The sequence below is a fragment of the Zingiber officinale genome, chromosome 1B (assembly GCF_018446385.1).
Source record: "Zingiber officinale cultivar Zhangliang chromosome 1B, Zo_v1.1, whole genome shotgun sequence".
Taxonomy (NCBI): Eukaryota; Viridiplantae; Streptophyta; class Magnoliopsida; order Zingiberales; family Zingiberaceae; genus Zingiber; species Zingiber officinale.
In genome coordinates, this window is record NC_055986.1 from 152,719,207 (window position 1) to 152,724,220 (window position 5,014).

Consider the following 5,014-nt stretch of genomic DNA (forward strand, 5'->3'; position numbering starts at 1 on the left):
GGGTGGCGGTCAAAAGTCAAGAGGAGGTGACAGTCAATAATCATAGCGACTTGGCGGTCGGAAAATCAGGTGGAGGGGGCAGTCAGAGTTCAGCATGGGGGGTAGCCAAGGGTCAGACAGACTTGTTGATCGTGAGAAAGATGTAGGAGAATGAGGAGAGAGCCAGGCGGAAGTAAATCGGGATCGGCAGAGCCAGGAGGAAGCAAATTGGGATCGGCAAAGCCAGGAGGAAGCAAAATGGGGATCGGCAGAGCCAGGAGGAAGCAAATTGGGATCGGCAGAGCCACGCGGAAGTAAATCGGGATCGGCAGAGCCAGGAGGAAGCAAATGGGGATCGGCAGAGTCAGGAGGAAGCAAATTGGGATCGGCAGAGCTGAGCAGAGTTAGCTCGATCTACAGGTTTACGGTGGAGGGCCAGGAAATACAAAGCGCAGAGGCAGGTCACAATGGATCGGAGAAGCTAAGTAGTGCGGGTGCGGAGAATTTCAGCGGTCCTGCGAGAATAATCATTACATTCCAATAGTGCAAGCGAAGGCGGAGGTTCCTTAAACGAAAAGATGCCCTCACAACCAGTAACAGCCTGCCAGCTGTCTCTCGCTACAAGACAAAACCTATGCGCAAAGGCGGAGGTCCCCAAAATAGAAAGATGCTTTCACGACAAATGGTGATACGACAAGTGTCTGGGACTAGACGACAAAGCCCAGCGTCTAACGTTTTCTGACAGGATGGCAGGTTCTACGAGGGACAAGGCATAAAAGGGGAAGAGATCCCTCGTACACAGGTACACGCACACACTCCCTCGTCACTTTCTTCCACAACTGTTTTTTTCTTTCTTCTTCTCTCTGCTTTTTTATGGGGAAAAAGGACCTGACTTGAGCGTCGGAGGGCCTGATCCGGGGACTTTTTCCCTGGGTTTCGGTCTCTAACGTGAAGGGGGAGATCGTCTGAGTGTGCGCAGGGTCCTGCAGCAGCGTCAGCCACCCGTGGGAGCCGAATCACCTGCGACTTCCCGTCAACAATCGGGACACCTCGACCAGCCTCCGTCCGACTCAGCCTCCGGACGGGATCAAATTTGGCGCCGTCTGTGGGAAAAGGACCTGACTTGAGCGTCGGAGGGTCTGATTCGGGGACTTTTTCCCTGGGTTTCGGTCTCTAACGTGAAGGGGGAGATCGTCTGAGTGTGCGCAGGGTCCTGCAGCAGCGTCAGCCACCCGTGGGAGCCGAATCACCTGCGACTTCCCGTCAACAATCGGGACACCTCGACCCGCCTCCGTCCGACTCAGCCTCCGGACGGGATCAAATTTGGCGCCGTCTGTGGGAACACAACAACCTGTTCCGGAGCGTGAAGATGGAGGACTCCGGTCGCAGCTCTAGCAGGAGGATCAACGTAACCATGACCGCGGGGGAGTACGAGCTCTTCAAGGAGGTTAGAAAGCAAGCCGCCTCTGGGAAGCAAGGAACAGTTTCACGTCCCCGCCTAGCACCTGAAACGTCCAAAGAACCGGCTCCCGCCTCCGACAGGGGCTCAAAGAGGAAGCAGCAGGAAGAACTCCCTCGTACTTCATTCCGGGAGCCTCGCCGCAACTATCAGCGGGCCGAACCTCGTGCGCACAGTCCAAAGAAAGAGGAGCCGCCGGCGTCGGTGGCGGAAAGCTCTCTACATCCACCTCGGGATTCCGGAAAGGGGAAAGCTATAATCCCTGCCAGAGATCTGCCTGAGGATCCAGATGACAAAGTACACTTCTCGGCTCAGATCCTGAGGGAAAGCCTGCCCAAGGGATATCGAGCCCCGAACATTGGAGAATACGATGAGAGCAAGGACCCGGAAGAGCACCTGAGGAAGTTTAAGAATGCGGCTATCTTGTATCAGTACAGCGACGCTGTCAAATGCCGAGTATTCCTACATACCTTGTCCGGGTCGGCACAAAAGTGGTTCGATGGATTGCCCCCGGAGTCCATCAATCGCTTCATGGATTTCAAAACGGCCTTCCTGCGTCGGTTCGCCAGTAGTCGTAAGTATCAAAAAACCGACCACTGTCTTTTTGCTCTCAAGCAGGATTCGATTGAGCCCTTGCGGAGCTACATCAACCGGTTCAGTCAGGTGGCCAATGACGTCCCCTCCGCCACCTCAGAAATATTGATGAGCGCCTTCTCCCACGGATTGCGAGAAGGAGAATTCTTTAGGGACCTCATCAAAAACCCCGCCCGAAGCTTCGACGATATGGTGGAGAAAGCTTCTTGCTACATCAAGGTGGAAGAAGCGCAGGCCGCTAGGAGGAAAGCCGAAAAGACGATGGCTCCAGGCAACCGACTTAAAAGGAGAGCACCGCAGCCAGCTCAGCCCTTCCAGCGAGGTCAACCCAGGCCTGCCCCCCAACCCGCTCAAGGAGTCAGGCCAGCTCCGCGAATCGCCGCCGTACACGCGCCCAGGCCTGGACCAAGGGGGGCACCATATTGCACATATCATCGGTCCAGGACGCACGATCTCAGTAACTGCTTTCAATTCGCCCGTGACTCCAGGTGAGCTGCGGAGCAGGGCTTGCCTCCCCCGGTGCTGGCGCCCCAAATACAGAGAATGGAGGAGGAACGGGCTGCAGCTGGGCGTGCTCGGCAGACCCGGCCCGACCTAGCCGGCCCATCTAACCAAGCTGGCCCAGGCGAAGACCGAAGAGATGTCGGAGAACTGGATAACCGGGGCAACCTTGCTGTGCGAGAGATTGGTATGATTTCAGGAGGGCCCACTGATGGGGACTCAGGCCGAGCCCGTAAGTCACACGTCCGGCGGTTGTATGTCGGAGCCGTGGGGTGCAACCACGAGCAGGCCTCCGGCCCTGTTATGAGTTTTGGGCCTCAAGATCTGGAGGGTCTGGAGCTGCCCCACGACGATGCCCTCATAATCAAGGCTGTTATTGCTAATAGCCGAGTGACTCGGGTCTTTGTGGATACCGAGAGCTCGGTCAACATTTTATTCAGGGCTGCGTTTGAGGAGATGCAAATCGACGCCGCTGAGCTCCAACCTGTAACCACTTCCTTGTATGGGTTTACAGGTAATGAAGTCAAACCCATGGGTCAGATCAAGCTGGCTATTTCCATGGGAACTGAGCCATTAGTGCGCACTCGGAGGAGCACCTTCATTGTGGTGGATTCGCCTTCCTCCTACAACGTCATCCTGGGAAGGCCAGCCCTGCATGAGTTTCGGGCTGCCGTTTCCACCTTTCACCAGAAGATCAAGTTCCCGGTTGGCGAGCAGGTCGGAGAAGTCAAGGGAGAGCAAAAGGTATCTCGCAGCTGTTACATCGATATGGTCCGGGTGGAGGCGCGCAAGAGCCGGCGGACTCAGGATGGCGGTGTACATGCCATCCAGGAAGAGCCTCTGCCTATTGCTGAGGAGCCTGTCTCCTGCGAAGATATTCAGTTGTATCCTGACAGAGCTGAGAGCATCACTCGCATTGCTAGTGATCTGTCGCCGGAGCTGAAGGCGGAGCTGATACAATGCCTGATCCGCAACAGAGACGTCTTTGCTGGTCACCGGAAGAATTGCCCGGGGTCAAACCAGAAGTAGCTGAGCACAAGCTGCATACTATACCCGAGGCCAAGCTAGTCAAGCAGAAGAAGAGGAACTTCTCCGCCGACCAAAATAGGATTATCAGGGCTGAAGTAGATCAGCTCAGGAAGGCAGGACATGTTCGAGAGGTGCAATTCTCATCCTGGCTTTCCAACGTCGTATTGGTGAAGAAGCCCAACAACAAGTGGAGGGTGTGCATAGACTTCCGCGACCTCAACAAAGCCACCCCCAAAGATTGTTACCCTCTCCAGCGGATCGACCAGGTGGTGGATTCAACTGCTGGCTGTGAAAGGATATGCATGATGGACGCTTATCAGGGATACCACCAGATACCCCTGGCTAAGGAGGATCAGGAGAAGGTCAGTTTCATAACAGCTGATGGTACTTTCTGCTATACTGTCATGCCGTTTGGGCTCAGGAACGCTGGAGCTACCTACCAAAGGATGATGGATAAGGTTTTTCGGAGTCAGATCGGACGGAACGTAGAAGTCTATGTTGACGACATCCTGATCAAGTCCCCCTTGGCGTCCAGCCTAATAAGAGATGTAGAAGAAACTTGCGGGACTCTGAGGCAATATGGGGTGAAGCTGAATCCCCTGAAGTGTCTGTTCGGGGCCAAAGGAGGAAAGTTTTTGGGCTATCTGGTGACCGAGCGAGGGATTGAAGCCAACCCAGAGAAGGTGCAGGCACTTTGGAACATGCAGATCCCTCAGAATCTGAAGGAAACGCAGAAGCTGGTCGGCAGGATAACGGCGCTGTCCCGATTCATCTCCAGATCTGTAGATAGAGCGGCGCCCTTCTTCAAAGTGCTCAGGAAAGCGGCCAAGTTTCAGTGGACTGAAGAATGCACACAGGCCTTTGAGGAGCTAAAGAAATACCTGGAGTCCTTACCATCACTGTTCAAGCCCGTTGTGGGAGAGCCCCTTTGGGTTTACTTGTCAGCTACCCCCGAGGCCGTGGGGGCCGTGCTGGTAAAGGAGCAGGACAATGTACAACGGCCAGTGTATTTTTTCAGTTATCTATTGAAGGGGGCTGAATCTCGGTATACGGCCCTAGAGAAGTTGGTTTACGGACTTGTTCTAATGGCTCGGCGCCTCCGACCGTATTTTCTGGCGCATCCCATCACCGTCCTGACAAACAGTACTATGGGCCGAGCCCTCACCAAGGTGGAGGTAGCGGGCCGGCTTATCAAATGGGCGACCGAGCTAGGGGAATATGATATACAGTATCAGCCCCGAACCGCGATCAAAGCACAGGCTCTGGCGGATTTCTTGACAGAAGTTTATCAGGCCAACTCGGAGGAAGTCTGGAAGATTTATGTAGACGGATCAGCTACTCATCGGGGAAGTGGCGTAGGCGCAATTCTAATATCCCCACAGGGAGATATCATGCAGCTGGCTGTACGGCTGAATTTCAGAGCTACCAACAATGAGGCGGAGTATGAAGCCC